This window comes from Ovis canadensis, chromosome 5, assembly GCF_042477335.2.
Source record: "Ovis canadensis isolate MfBH-ARS-UI-01 breed Bighorn chromosome 5, ARS-UI_OviCan_v2, whole genome shotgun sequence".
Classification (NCBI taxonomy): domain Eukaryota; kingdom Metazoa; phylum Chordata; class Mammalia; order Artiodactyla; family Bovidae; genus Ovis; species Ovis canadensis.
In genome coordinates, this window is record NC_091249.1 from 45,651,532 (window position 1) to 45,668,043 (window position 16,512).

Sequence of the window (16,512 nt, forward strand, 5' to 3'; positions counted from 1 at the left end):
TACAAATCTTGAAATGATTTGTTCTAGTTCTGTGAAAAATGTGGCTGGTAGCTTGATAGGGATTGCATTGAATTTGTAAATTGCTTTGGGTAGTATACTCATTTTCACTATATTGATTCTTCCGATCCATGAACATGGTATATTTCTCCATCTATTAGTGTCCTCTTTGATTTCTTTCATCAGTGTTTTATAGTTTTCTATATATAGGTCTTTAGTTTCTTTAGGTAGATATATAAACTCAAAATGGATTAAAGATCTAAATGTAAGATCAGAAACTATAAAACTCCTAGAGGAGAACATAGGCAAAACACTCTCAGACATAAATCACAGCAGGATCCTCTATGATCCACCTCCCAGAATTCTGGAAATAAAAGCAAAAATAAACAAATGGGATCTAATTAAAATTAAAAGCTTCTGCACAACAAAGGAAAATATAAGCAAGGTGAAATGACAGCCTTCTGAATGGGAGAAAATAATAGCAAATGAAGCAACTGACAAACAACTAATCTCAAAAATATACAAGCAACGTCTGCAGCTCAACTCCAGAAAAATAAACGACCCAATCAAAAAATGGGCCAAAGAACTAAATAGACATTTCTCCAAAGAAGACATACGGATGGCTAACAAACACATGAAAAGATGCTCAACATCACTCATTATTAGAGAAATGCAAATCAAGACCACAATGAGGTACCACTTCACACCAGTCAGAATGGCTGCGATCCAAAAATTTGCAAGCAATAAATGCTGGAGAGGGTGTGGAGAAAAGGGAACCCTCCTACACTGTTGGTGGGAATGCAAACTAGTACAGCCACTATGGAGAACAGTGTGGAGATTCCTTAAAAAACTGCAAATAGAACTACCTTATGACCCAGCAATCCCACTGCTGGGCATACACACCGAGGAAACCAGAATTGAAAGAGACACATGTACCCCAATGTTCATCGCAGCACTGTTTATAATAGCCAGGACATGGAAACAACCTAGATGTCCATCAGCAGATGAATGGATAAGAAAGCTGTGGTACATATACACAATGGAGTATTACTCAGCCATTAAAAAGAATTCATTTGAATCAGTTCTGATGAGATGGATGAAACTGGAGCCGATTATACAGAGTGAAGTAAGCCAGAAAGAAAAACACCAATACAGTATACTAACACATATATATGGAATTTAGGAAGATGGCAATGACGACCCTGTATGCAAGACAGGGAAAGAGACACAGATGTGTATAACGGACTTTTGGACTCAGAGGGAGAGGGAGAGGGTGGGATGATTTGGGAGAATGACATTCTAACATGTATACTATCATGTGAATTGAATCGCCAGTCTGTGTCTGACGCAGGATGCAGCATGCTTGGGGCTGGTGCATGGGGATGACCCAGAGGGATGTTGTGGGGAGGGAGGTGGGAGGGGGGTTCATGTTTGGGATTGCATGTAAGAATTAAAGATTTTAAAATTTTAAAAATAAAAAACTAAAAATAAGTAAATAAAAAATAAATAAATAATTAAAAAAAAAGAATCAATGGGTCAATGAAGAAATCAAAGAGGAAATCAAAGAAATACACCTTAACATAATGAAAAATGGAGACACAACATTCTAAAATATATTAAATACAGCAAAAGCAATTCAAAGATGGAAGTTCACAGGCCTACCTCAAAAAGCAAGAACAATCTCAGATATACACTTCAAATTTACACCTCACTAAACTAAAAAAAAAAAAAAGTACAAAACTCAAAATTAGCAGAAGGAAGATAAAGATCAGAGCAGAAATAAGTGAAATAGAGACCAAAAAAATCAATGAAACTTAGAGATAAATCTTTAGCTAGATTCATCAAGAAAAGAAGAAAGGAGGGGTGGTCTCAAGATAGTGGAGGAATAGGATAGGAAGACCACTTTCTCTCCCACAAATTCATCAAAAGATCATTTGAATGCTGAGCAACTTCTACAAAGCTTCTGAACACTGGTGGAGGCATCCAGTAAGGCAGCCCATTCTCTTTAAAAGGAGGTGGGACAAAATATAAGACAAAAAGAGAGACAAAAGAGTTAGGGATGGAAACCCATCCTGGGGAGGGAGTTATGGAGGAGAACTTTCCACATGGTAGGAAACCCTCACATAGGCGAGTCAGAATGGCTACTATTAAAAAGTCTACAAACAATAAATGCTGGAGAGGGTATGGAGAAAAGGGAACCCTCTAACACTGCTCATAGGAATGCAAACTAGTACAGCCACTATGGAAAACAGTGTGGAGATTCCTTAAAAAACTGGAAATAGAAATGCCATACAAACCAGCAATCCCACTGTTAGGCACACACACAAAGGAAACCAGAACTGAAAGAGACACATATACCCCAGTGTTCATTAAAGCAGTGTTTACAATAGCTAGTACATGGAAGCAACTTAGATGTCCATCAGCAGATGAATGGATAAGAAAGTTGTAGTACATATACACAATGGAATATTACTCAGCTATTAACAAGAATACATTTGAATCAGTTCTAATGAGGGGAATGAAATCAGAGCCTATTATACAGAGCAAAGTAAGCCAGAAAGAAAAACACCAACACAGTATATTAACGCATATATATGGAATTTAGAAAGATGGTAACAGCAACTCAGATGCAAGACAGCAAAAGAGAAACAAATATAAAGAACTGACTTTTGGGCTCTATGGGGGAAGGCGAGGGTTGGATGATTTGAGAGAATAGAACAGCATTGAAACATGTACATTACAATATGTGAAACAGATGACCAATTCAAGTTTGATGCATGAAACAGGGCACTCAAGGCCAGTGCACTGGGACAACCCAGAGGGGTGGGATGGGGATTGAGGTGGGAGAGGGTCCATGATGGGGGGACACATGCACACCCGTGACTGACTCATGTCAATGTGTGGCAAAACCTACCACAATATTGTGCAGTTATTAGCCTCCAATTAAAATAAATCAATTAATAAAAAAAGTGAGAACCCAGATAAAATATATGAGAATGAAAGATAAGTTACAACTGATGCCACAGAAATAGAAAGGATAATAAGAGACAACTATGAATAATTGTATGGGCTTCCCTTGTAGCTCAGCTGGTAAAGAATCTGCCTGCAATGCAGGAGACCCCAGTTCTTCCCTGGATCAGGAAGATCCCTTGGAGGAGGGCATGGCAATCCACTCCAGTATTCCTGCCTGGAGAATCCTCATGGACAGAGGAGGCTGGTGGGCTACAGTCAATGAGGGTCGTAGAGTCGATCATGGCTGAGTGACTAAGCACATGAACAATTATGTAGCAACAGACTGAACAGCCTAGAAGAAACGGATAAATTCCTAGAAACTGATAACCTACTCAGACTGATTCATGAAGAAACAGAAAATCTCAACAGGCTGATTACTACTAAGACAATTGAATAAATAATCAAAAACCTCCCAACGAATGACCAAACTGGTGATATCTACCAAACATTTAAATAAGAATACCATTCTTTCTCAAACTCTTTCATAAAATAGAAGAGAAGGGAATGTTTCCAAACTCATCTATGAGGTCAGCATTATCCTGATATCCAAATAGTCAAAAATACCAAGAGAAAAGAAAATTTCAAGCTGATATTCCTGATGAACATAAATGAGAAAATTCTCAACAAAATATTAGCAAACTGAGCACAATGATGCATTGAAAGAATCGTATATATTGATTAAGGAAGAATTATTCCTATGATGCAGAGAAGGCAATGGCACTCCACTCCAGTACTCTTGCCTGGAAAATCCCATGGACAGAGGAGCCTGGAAGGCTGCAGTCCATGGAGTCGCCGAGGGTCGGACACGACTGAGCGACTTCACTTTCACTTTTCACTTTCCTGCTTTGGAGAAGGAAATGGCAACCCACTCCAGTGTTCTTGCCTGGAGAATCCCAGGGATGGGGGAGCCTGGTGGGCTGCCGTCTATGGGGTCGCACAGAGTTGGACACGACTGAAGCGACTTAGCAGCAGCATTCCTATGATGTGAGGATAGTTCACAATCCAGAAGTCAATGTGACACATCACACTAACAAAGTAAAAGCTAAACATAATACAATCATCTCAATACAGTCAGAAAAAGCACTGGGTAAAATCCAACTTTCATTTACAATACGATCTATCAACAAGGTAGGTATGAAAGGCACACACCTCAACATCATAAAGGCCATATATGAGAGGTATGTTGAGGCACACACCTCAACATAATAAAGGCCATAAATGGCTAACACCATACTCAATGGTGAAAAAAGCTTTTGTTCTCCTCACTCTTATTCAACATAATATTGGAAGTCTTAGCCAGAAAAATTAGGCTATAAAAATGGTGGGTAAGGCATCAAAATTGGAATGAAAGACAAAACTGTCACTGTTTGCATATGAAATGACATTATAACATATAAAACCCTAAAGACTTCACCAAAACACTGTTAGAACTAATAAATGAATTTCGTAGACTTGTAGAAAACAGAATGATATATGTTAATAATAAAACTGTGGGGTTTTTTTACACTAATAATGAGCTATCAGATAAATTAAGAAAACAATATTGTTAGAAACTGCATTAGTAAAAATAGATACCTAGGAATAAATTTATCTGAGCAAGTGAAAGAGATGTGCTCTGAAAACTGTGATACACTGGTGAAAGAAATTGATGATAGCACAAACAAACAGACATACCATGCTCATTGATTAAAAAAATTAATACTGTTGAAATGTTCATACTACACAAATCAATCTAAAGATTCAATGCAATCTCTCTTAAAATACCAATGGCATTTTCCTCTGAACTAGATAGATCAAAGAATTCTCACTTTTTAAATGAGAACTACAAAAGACATCAAATAGCCAAAGAAATCTTGAAAAAGAAGAAAAAAAGTTGGAGGTATCATACATTTTGATTTCCCCTATCCTACAAAACTAGAGTAATTAAAACAACATGGTACTGGCAGAAAAATGGACACATAGATCAATGGAACTAAATGAACCCAGAAATAAACCCATGCATATACAGTTGATTAATTTTTTTAACAAAACAGGCAAGAATAAACATGATAGAAAAGACAATTTCTTCATAAATGGTTTTGGGGAAATTGAACAGATACATGCAAAAGAATAAATTTGGAGCTCTACCTAACATCCAAAAGAAATAAATTCAAAACAGATTAAAACCTTAAATGTAAGATCTGCAATCATAACATTCCTATACGAGAACAAGGCAGGAAGCTCTTTGAGATCAGTCTTAGTGAAAGTTTTTAGACCTGTATCTTTGGCAAAAGCCAAAAATTAGAAGGAAAGAAAGAAAGGAAGGAACATAAACAAATGGGACCAGATCAACCTTCTGCAGAAGAAACCACCAAAAGAATGAAAAGAAAACCTACTGAATGGGGGAAAATATTTGCAAATTTTATATCTGATATGGGATTAATATCAGAAACATATGAAGAACTTATACAACTTAATATCAAAAATAAGCAAAACAATTAAAAATGGACTGAGAACCTGAATAGACTTTTTCTAAAGAAAACATACAGATCAACAGGTACATAAAAAGCTATTTAAAATGACTAATCATCAGGGAAATGCAATTCAAAACCACAATAAGACATTAGCTCACACCTATCAAAATGGCTGTTATCAGAAGGACAGCAAATAAGTGTTGGGGAGAGTGTGGAGAAAATGAAATCTTTGTGCACTGTTGGTGGGCATATAAATTGGCACAGCCACTACAGACGTCATTATAAAGGCTCCTTAGAAAATCAAAAATAGAAATGCCACTCAATTCAGCAATTCTATAATACTTCTGGGTATTTACTTGCAGAAACCAAAAACATAATTCAAAAAGATATACCCAACTCTGTCTTCACTGCTGCATTATTTACAACAGCCAAGATATGGAAACAAGCATCCATTGATAGATGAATGGGTAAAGATGTAGAAAATATATATACTTGTATATGTACATGACAACTGGAAAAAGAATAGCTTTGACTATATAAACCTTTGTCGTTAAAGCAATGTCTCTGCTTTTTAATACACTGTCTAGGTTTGTCATAGCTTTGAGAGTTGGACCATAAAGAAGGCCGAACGTCAAAGAATTAATGCTTTTAAACTGTGGTGCTGGGTAAAACTCTTGAGAGTCTCTTGGACTGCAAGATCAAACCAGTCCATCCTACAGGAAATCAACCCTGAATATTCACTGGAAGGACTGATGCTGAAACTGAAGCTTCAATACTTTGGCCACCTGATGGGAAGAGCTGGATCACTGAAACAGACCTTGATACTGGGAAAAATAGAAAGCAGGAGGAGAAAGGGATAACATAGGATGAGATGGTTGGATGGCATCACCAACTTGATAGATAAGAGTTTGAGCAAGCTCTGGGAGATGGTGAGGAACAGGGAAGCCTGGCACACTGCAGTCCATGGGGTCACAAACAGTCAGACATGACTGAGTGACTGGAGAACAGCAAACATAAGGACATACATATGTACATACGTACGTGGGCTTTCCTTGTGGTTCAGATGATAGTCAAGAATCTGCCTCCAGTGCAGGAGACCAGGTTCGATCCTTGGGTTGGGAAGATCCCTCAGAAGAGAGAATGGCTACCCACTCCAGTTTTCTTGCCTGGAGAATTTCCATGGACAGAGGAGCCTGGCAGGTTACAGTCCATGGGGTCACAGAGAGTCAGAAATGACTGAGCTACTAACACTGTCACTCTTCACATATATATGTACATATGTGTGTACACACACACACACTACACAATGAAATATTAGCCATAAATAATGAAATCTTGCCATTTGAAATAATATGGATGTATCTAGAGGGTATTCACCTAACTAAAATAAGACAGAGGAAGACAAAGAGAAATCCCACATGATCTCACTTACATGTTGAATCTAAAAACAAAACAAACTAAACAAAACCAGACTCACAGATACAGACAAGGGGTGATTGCCAGATGCAAAGGAAATGGGCGTGTGTGCAGGCAAAATAGATGAAGGGAATAAAGAGATACAACTTTCTAGTTATAAAAATAAGCCATGGGGATGTAATGTACATCACTGGGAATATAGTCAAAATTTTAATAACTTTGTTTGGTGACAGATGGCAACTAGACTTATCATGGTGATCATTTCATATTACATAGGTAGTTCAATTTGTACATTCAGAAAGGGCAAGTACATGATAACTATTTCAGAGCTCAGTTCAGCTGTTTTAGATTATATCATGTTTCAGCATGCAGGCCTCAAGTCTTACCAGGTTCACAAACATACTTCAAATGATGATCTAAGTCATTTGTTGTGTGTGAAGCTGCAGATGTATCTGGGCCTTAAAAGCTTTGAAGCAAAGAAAATATGTAGCTTCCTCAAAGGTTTATGATCTGAAGAAAATGACTGAGATTAGGTCGTATAGGACATAAAGGGACTTTAAAAGCAGCTGATGGATTTACCAAGCATTTCATATTACTATTACACCAGAAACTAATATAATACTACATGTCAACTATATTTCAACTTAAAGAACTCAGGTATTAGGATCCCAGCTTTAGTCAAGTCATATGTATGTGCAGGCATTTCATGTGTACAAAAGTAGGAAGGGAAGAAAATCTTCTAGAAGTTTCTCTATTAAGGTAATGAGTCATGTTCCAGAGTTCGGCATTGTGATTTTACTGTCATTAAATTGACCCTCTGAACGAACATTGTCATCAAAAGTTTCCAAACCTGCTGTCTTTAAAACACTGCTGGACTGGTTAGTATTACTAGAGTCTCAACCTTGTGCATTAACAAAGTGGATAAAGATTCCATTCTCCTCTTTCAATCTTGCTTTTGTATTCTACTGAAATAAACTCCCCATCTTTCTATGGAATCCTAATTGAGCCCAACTCTTTCTAGTTATGTGAATTGAAAAAAAAAAAAAAAGGTATAATCTGTTTAAAACTTCTAATCTCTTGTCCAAGGAAAAGCTCAACACTTATGTTCCCTTTTACAAATGCTTCCTCTACTACTAAGTTGAAAACAGGAAGGATTATAAAGAGTGAAAGTCTCAAATTAGAACACTTTCTAACACCACACACAAAGATAAACATGGATTAAAGACCTAAATGTAACAAAAGAAACTATAAAACTCTTAGAGGAAAACATAGGCAGAACACTCTATGACATAAACCAAAGCAAAATCTTTTATGTCCCACCTCCTAGAGTAATGGAAACTAAAGAAAAAAAAAGGGGGGGGGGACCTAATTATACTTAAAAGCTTTGGCACAGTAAAGGAAACTACAAACAAGATGAAAAGCCAACCCTCATAATGGGAGAAAATAATAGCAAATGAAACAACTGACAGAAAATTAATTTCCAAAATATACAAGTACCTCATACAATTTAATATCAGAAAAACAAACAACCCAATCAAAAAGTAGGAAAAAGACCTAAACAAACATCTCTCCAAAGACATACAGATGGCTAATAAACACATGAAAAGATGCTCAACATCACTCATTATTAGAGAAATGCAAACCAAAAAACTACAATGAGATACCACCTCACACCAGGCAGAATGGCCATCATCAAGAAGTCTACAAACAATAAACACTGGAGAGGGTGTGGAGAAAAGGGAACACTTTTGCATTGCTGGTGGGAATGTAAATGGATATGGCCACTATGGAAGACGGTATGGAGATTCCTTAAAAAGCTAGGAATAAAACCACCATATGACCATAATCCTACTCCTAGGCATATACCCTGAGGAAATGGAAATCAAAATTGAAAAAGAGCCAAGTACTCCAGTGTTCACTGCAGCACTATCTGCGATAACTAGAGCATGGAAGCAACCCAGATGTCCATCGACAGATGAGTGGATAGAGAAGCTGTGGTGCATACACGCAATGGATTACTGCTGCTAAGTGGCTAAGTCGCTTCAGTCGTGTCCGACTCTGTGTGACCCCATAGACAGGAGCCCACCAGGCTCCCCTGTCCCTGGGATTCTCCAGGCAAGAACACTGGAGTGGGTTGCCATTTCCTTCTCCTCAGTTCAGTTCAGTTCAGTTCAGTTCAGTCGCTCAGTCGTGTCTGACTCTTTGCAACCCCATGAATCACAGCACGCCAGGCCTCCCTGTCCATCACCAACTCCCGGAGCTCACTCAGACTCACGTCCATCGAGTCAGTGATGACATCCAGCCATCTCATCCTCAGTCGTCCCCTTCTCCCCCTGCCCCCAATCCCTCCCAGCATCAGAGCCTTTTCCAATGAGTCAGCTCTTCGCATGAGGTGGCCAAAGTACTGGAGCTTCAGCTTTAGCATCATTCCTTCCAAAGAAACCCCAGGGCTGGTCTCCTTCAGAATGGACTGGTTGGATCTCCTTGCAGTCCAAGAGACTCTCAAGAGTCTTCTCCAACACCACAGTTCAAAAGCATCAATTCTTCAGTGCTCAGCTTTCTTCACAGTCCAACTCTCACATCCATACATGACCACAGGAAAAACCATAGCCTTGACTAGATGGACCTTTCTACTCAGCCGTAAAACAGAACACATTTGAGTCAGTTCTAATGAGAGGGACGAGTCTAGGACCTATTATACAGAGTGAAGTAAGTCAGAAAGAGAAACATAAATAGTGTATACTGACACACATATATGGAATCTAGATGGTACTGGTGAATTAATTTTCAGGGCAGCAATGGAGAAACACATAGAAAACAGACCTATGGATATGGGGGGAAGGGAGGAGGGAGAGGACAAGATATATGGATAGAGTAACATGGAAATTTACAATACCACATGTCTGGGCTTCCCTTGTGGCTCAGCTGGTAAAAAATCTGCCTGCAATGCAGGAGTTCTGGGTTCAATTCCTGGACTGGGAAGATTGCCTGGAGAAGGGAAAGGCTATCCACTCCAGTATTCTGGCCTACAGAATTGCATGGACTGTAAAATATATAGTCAATGGGAATTTGCTGTATGACTCAAGGAATTCAAACAAGGTTCTGTGACAATGTAGAAGGGTGGGATGGGGAGGGAGATGGGAGGGAGGTTCAGGAGGGAGGAGACATGGGTGAACCTATGGCTGATTCTTATTGATGTATGACACAAAACCATAAAATTCTGTAAAGAAATTATCCTTCAATTTAAAAAAATAAAGTAGCAAAAAATATTAAAAAGTGGAAGCCTCTTAATTGAGTTGCAGACCAGTGCTTTTGGAAGGCTACTGCTTCTGTGCAACCTGTATTGACTCTTTTGAACAAGACATGGTTGGCTTCTCTGCAATGCACTTTGGGATCTGGAATCCACAAAATTTCTTATTGTAGGTTGTCTGGTTCTAGTTCAAAGTCTTCCATTCATAGCTGTTCACATACAGCTGTCACTAATGGACTCATTTGTCCAGTGAGTTGCTTCCTTAGGTTGGATACTTGCAGCGTGATTCATCCAAGGTATAAAGGTATATTTTATGATTTCTGCTTCCCTGGGAAACCCCTCATATCCAAGATTCAAACACTGGGATAGCAATAAAGTCTACACTACAGTCACTTCCTGTGACATCTCTCTTCTTCTCCTTGGTTCTAGCTGAGCAGACCACCCTTCTGCTTGTAAGAACTTACACAGAAGCTTTAAACCCAGTTTCCAACTGTTATAACCCCATTAGCATGGAATAAAACTTATTTTCAGATATGGATTCTGGCAGCCAATTTCAGGAATGTGGAAGAGCCCCTAAAAGCCTGTTATTTTACATCTTAGAAGAACACTTCTACCCTCTACAGAACATTTCTATCCATGGCCATACCCCTTAAATAATTCCTCAGTGATGAGAGTAGTTCTGTCTCACCTCATCATAGTGGCAGAACAGGACAGAACAGTTCCTAGCCAGTCTGATTTTAAATTAACATTAGTAACAATGAACACAATGCATGCACTATTTTGCTCCACTTAATTAAAGCTCCATTAACTATATTTCCAGATTATTAAAAATATCTGTGCTTTATGTCCCTGGGAGAAATAGCTACAAGGATCATTATGACACAGAACACCAAGCTTGGGTCTAGAGATCACACACAGTGAAGCTTGGCATTAAGCCTCTGCCTGTGAAATTGGTCACTTTTTTGTTTTGTTTTTTAAAATTGCACATGACAAAGATCTGCTTGAAACTGGTTAGACCAACCCTTCTCTGGCTTAAACAGAGCCATTCAATGCATATTTTGTGTTACTTTATAATAAAAAGCAATCTTAGTCTCAAGAACAAATCAAAATGATTCTGAGTAAAATATTGAGGGTTTATTTTTCCTTCAATCAGTAGATTAAAAGCCAAAAAATAGAAAGCCTTTTCATTTTCTAAATACTAAATTGCGTGGTAGTAAAAACTACAAAACTGTAGGAATTACAAAGATGAGATTATCTTGAAAGGAGACTGACTGCAATCACACTGGGAGAAAGAGAAGACTAACACAGAGCCTGCACGCAGCCATGGGCACACTCCAGTAGAGAATGTGCACACATGTTCACTACCACTTGAGTGTGGGAGCGAGTCCTGTCCCACCCAAGCCCCCAAGGTGTTTGTGAACACTGAGGTGGCTTTTTCCTCCCAAACCTGAAATGTCCATCACCATATTATGGGTATGGCAGGGTACATGCACAGCCAGCTAAGGAGAGGAATTACATTTTAGAAGCTTTTCCTGATCCTTAAAGGTCCAATGCATATGCTCTTATGGTGGATTTTAAAAAGGTTTTCTTTAAAGAAATGTTTCTTCAAAGAAATATTGTCTGCTCATTTGATTGGGTGGGAGGAAGATAAATTAGGAGCTTGGGCTTAACATACACACACTACAATATCTAAAACAAATAATCAACCAAGTCCTACTGTAGAGAACAGGGACCTCTACTCAATATTCTGTCATACCCTACATAGGAAAAGAATCTGAAAAAGAATGAATATATCAATATGCTTAACTGAATGACTACACTGTGTAAGGTCAGGGCGAGGTCAGGATGAAAGGTTCAGGGCAAGGTCAGGATGAGAGGTCAGGGCAAGGTCAGGCATGTCGGGACATGTCCCAGCAGAGGGCGCTGCACACAAGCCCTGGAGACGGCCCGGCAACCAAGCCGACCAATCAGGAGCTGACACGGAGCCCTTGGACACCAATCACCGCTGAGCCCGCGTTTTCTTCCTTATATGGGAGCCCCGGTTAGGGCTATAAAACCCCTTCCCCACCCCTCACACCTCCCAGACTCCGCAGACTCCTTTTCCCCCCCGCAGACTCCCTTTGCTTCGCAGACCGCCCCCCCTCGCTCCCTTGCTTACCCACCCCCGGGAGTTCTGCCCGAGAGCGACCGCCCAATAAAAGGCCCTGAACAACGGTCCATAGGGGTGGTTCCTTCTTCCCGCGGCGTTTCTTACATCTGGCGCCCAACGTGGGGCTCGAGGTGAGGGCTTCCGGCACTTGTTGTTGAGGCCCCCTCGAGCCCGCTGCGGTAGCCCCCCGGACCCAGGCGGCTGACCAACCCCCCGGACGGCAGGATACGGGGTAAGTCCCTTCGGCTTTGGAGCCCGCCCTCCCTGGCGACCACTTCCTAGGACCCGGTAACCAGTGGCCACTTACTGGGGTCCTCCCGGTCCCCAGCTCGGGAGGGAGACGTCCCGAACGGCTGTGCGGATCCTCCGGCTTCAGCCTTCCTCGGTCCCACAGTACGGGAGGAAGACGTTCCGAACGGCTGTGTGGATCCCCGGCTTCCCTTGGCACCCGAAGACGTTCGGGCAGCGGGGGTTAGTCTCCGTTTGGTGATCGCCATGGGATCGACGGCCTCCAAACCCAATCCCCAATATTCCACCCCCTTAGAGTGCCTGCTGGCTAACCTGCGGACCCTAAAACTAAAAGGATATATCCGCTCCAAGCAGCTCACTTTTCTGTGTTCACAAGCCTGGCCTCAGTATCCCCTAGATAATGGTTCACAATGGCCAGCCACAGGAACATTTGACTTTGACGTCCTCCGTGATTTAGATAACTACTGCCGGAGAACGGAAAAATGGTCTGAGGCCCTCTACGTTCAGGCCTTTTGGGCGTTGCGCTCTCGCCCCACCCTGTGCACCACGTGCACTCCCCGCCAAATCCTGCTTATCCTGGCTCCCCCTATTCCACCCTCCCGGGCCAAACCAGCTCCTCCCGCCTCTGAGTCCTCTGCCTTCTCTGTTCCCCCGGAAGATCTGGTGGCCCCTCCTCCCTATACCTCTCCCACTGTCCTTACCCCTTCCACCCCGGTTCCTCCTATCTCCCCTTCCACTCCGGACTCTCCTGCCTCCGCTCCCGCCCCCGAGACTCCACCACCGGTCCCGGATCCTCTGGCCCTTAGCCCTATCTTGTATCCTCCTCTTCCCCCCATCACTCCCTCCCCTTCCCGGGTTAGTTCCCACACTCGCTCCCACAGCAACCCTCCAGGAGCCTCCCTTCCCCCTCCCCCAGCCCCGCTACTCCCTCTCCGACAAGTAGCCGAAGCTGAGGGTCTAGCCCAAGTCCATGTCCCCTTCTCCCTCCAAGACTTAGCACGGATTGAGGCCAAACTGGGTTCCTTCTCCTCGAACCCTGCTCAGTACATTAAGCAGTTTACTGGTCTGACCCGTGCCTACGCCTTAACATGGCAGGACATATATGTCATCCTGGGGTCTACCACCACCCCCGAGGAGAGGCAGGCTATCTGGACGGCAGCCAAGGCTCAGGCCGACCAGCGGCACTATGCCAACCCCTCCCCCAAGTGCCCCCCAGGGGCTCAGGCAGTTCCTGACACTGACCCTGATTGGAACTACCAGGAGAGGGGTGGCAGCCAGCTGCGAGTACGCTATATGATCGAGTGTATCCTCGACAGGATGGAAACGTCCTCTCACAAGGTTGTAAACCTCCTCAAACTAGATGAGGTGACCCAGGGGCCCGATGAAAACCCAGCCATGTTCCTTAATCGGCTGACCGAGGCCCTCGTCCAATACACCAGGCTGTCACCTGAGTCCCCTATCGGGGCGGCCACCTTGGCCAATCGTTTTATCTCCCAGTCTGCCCCCGATATCCGGAAAAAGTTGGCCAAGGCCAAGGACGGCCCTCAGACCCCTATCCGAGACCTGGTAAAAATGGCTTTTAAGGTCTACCATGCCCGCGAGGAAACTGCTGAGGCCAGCCGGAAGGCAAGGCTCAAGCAAAAGGCCGAATTTCAAGCAAGCCTCCTAAACCAGCAAACCCAGGCCTTGGTAGCGGCCCTGCGGCCGGCAGCGGGCTCGGGGCCCCAAAACCCCCCTCCAGGGGCCTGTTTCAAGTGCGGCCAAGAAGGGCACTGGGCCAGGATGTGCCCCAATCCGCGACCTCCTTCCACGCCATGCCCGTTGCGCAAACGACGAGGACACTGGGCTAGTGACTGTCCCCAGGCCTCTCGGGCCTCGACCTCTAGGGGCCGGGGACCAGAGCGCCCTAGGGAGACCTCCTGCCCTCCTTTGGCTTTGGAGCTGCTGAACTTCAACAGTGACTGACGCCGCCCAGACTCGGGGACCCCAATAACCCAAGCCGAGCCCAGGGTAACGCTCCAGGTAGCGGGTAAGTCCATCAATTTTTTGGTTGATACGGGGGCTACCTATTCGGTCCTTTCCTCTTTCGGAGGCACTTTATGTCCTTCCCAGGTTTCGGTTATGGGCATTGATGGCCAACCCTCGTGTCCGCTCCAAACCCAACCACTATCCTGTCAGTTAGATTCCTATCTATTTACCCACTCCTTTCTGGTCATCCCCTCCTGTGCTACTCCTCTCTTGGGAAGAGATATACTGGCTAAACTGAAGGCCACCCTTCAGTTAGCTCCAGGGTCGGCTCCCACGTCAGGGGCCTTCCTAATGCTACTGGTTGACCCTCCAACCTCTTCTTTTAATCCTGAGGTCTGGGACACCCGAGTCCCAGTGGTGGCTCGACACCACCCTCCAGTCCTCATCCGGCTAAGGGACCCCACCTGTTTCCCAGCCCAGTCCCAGTTTCCTTTATCTACTCGCAACCTCAGAGGGCTAAAGCCCATCATTGACCGTCTCATGGGACAGGGTCTCCTGATCCTCACGACCTCCCCCTGTAACACGCCTATTCTCCCTGTTCGAAAGGCTTCGGGAGACTACCGGCTAGTGCAGGATCTCCGCCTGATCAACGCGGCGGTGATCCCTGCCCATCCACTTGTCCCTAACCCCTACACCCTCCTTTCTTCCATACCTCCTCAGACTTCTCATTTCACCATTATTGACCTCAAGGACGCCTTTTTTATTATCCCACTCCACCCCGACTGCCAATTCCTCTTTGCTTTCACCTGGACTGACCCCAACACCCAGCTGACCACACAACTCACATGGACCGTACTCCCTCAGGGGTTCAGAGACAGCCCCCACTACTTCGGGCAAGCTCTGTCCCGGGATCTGGCTAGGTGCTCACTTCACCCTAGCACCCTCCTCCAATATGTAGACGACTTGCTCCTTTGCAGCCCCTCAGAAGAGACCTCCCGACAACATACTGTAACCTTCCTCAATTTCCTTGGTTCCCAGGGTTACAGAGCCTCACAATCCAAAGCCCAACTGACTCAGACTTCTGTCGTCTATCTGGGTCTCCAAATCACGCCGACCACTAAAGCCCTGACAGCCGACCTGTGTAGCCTCCTCCGGTCCATTTGCCCTCCGGCCGACAGAAACCAGATATTGTCCTTCTTAGGACTTATGGGATTCTTCCGACACTGGGTCCCAAATTATGCTACCCTGGCCAAACCTCTATATGCGGCAGCTAAAGAGACTCCCACAGGGCCGCTGTCTTCCCCCACCGAAGTGATTCGGGCCTTCCACGTTTTACGCTCAACTCTATTGGCTGCACCCCCTCTCTTTCTCCCAAATCCCAACTATCCGCACCAGCTATACTCTGATGAAAAGGGAGGGATAGCCTTTGGAGCCTTGGTGCAACCGATTGGCCCCGAATTGCTGCCTATTGCTTACATATCCAAACAACTTGACCCCACAGCCAGGGGATGGTTCCCCTGCCTGCGGGCACTAGCGGCAGCGACAACGTTGTACGCCGATGCAAAAAAGCTGATTCATGGCCAACCCCTGACCATCTTCTCGCCTCACCGTCTTGGTGACCTTTTAGCCTCTAGATTTCTTTCTGAACTCAGCGAGTCCAGGCTCCAACAATTTCACCTGGTGTTCCTGGACAATCCTCAGGTTTCCGTGGGCTGCTCCCCACAATTAAACCCGCTTTCCTCACTACCCTCACTCCCTCTCTCCTCAGAGCCCCCAACCCACTCATGCTCGGAGGTCCTTGAGTCCCTTATGCAACCACCCCACAACCTGGTTTCCAAACCTCTACCAAATCCAGAGCTAACTTTGTTCGTCAATGGGAGCTCAAAACGAGACCCCACTGGAAACCAAAGGGCAGCCTATGCTGTGGTAACCACCCGGGAAGTCCTGGAGGCTCAGCCCTTGCCACCCGGGACGACTTCTCAGAAGGCTGAACTAACAGCCCTAACTAGAGCCTTACA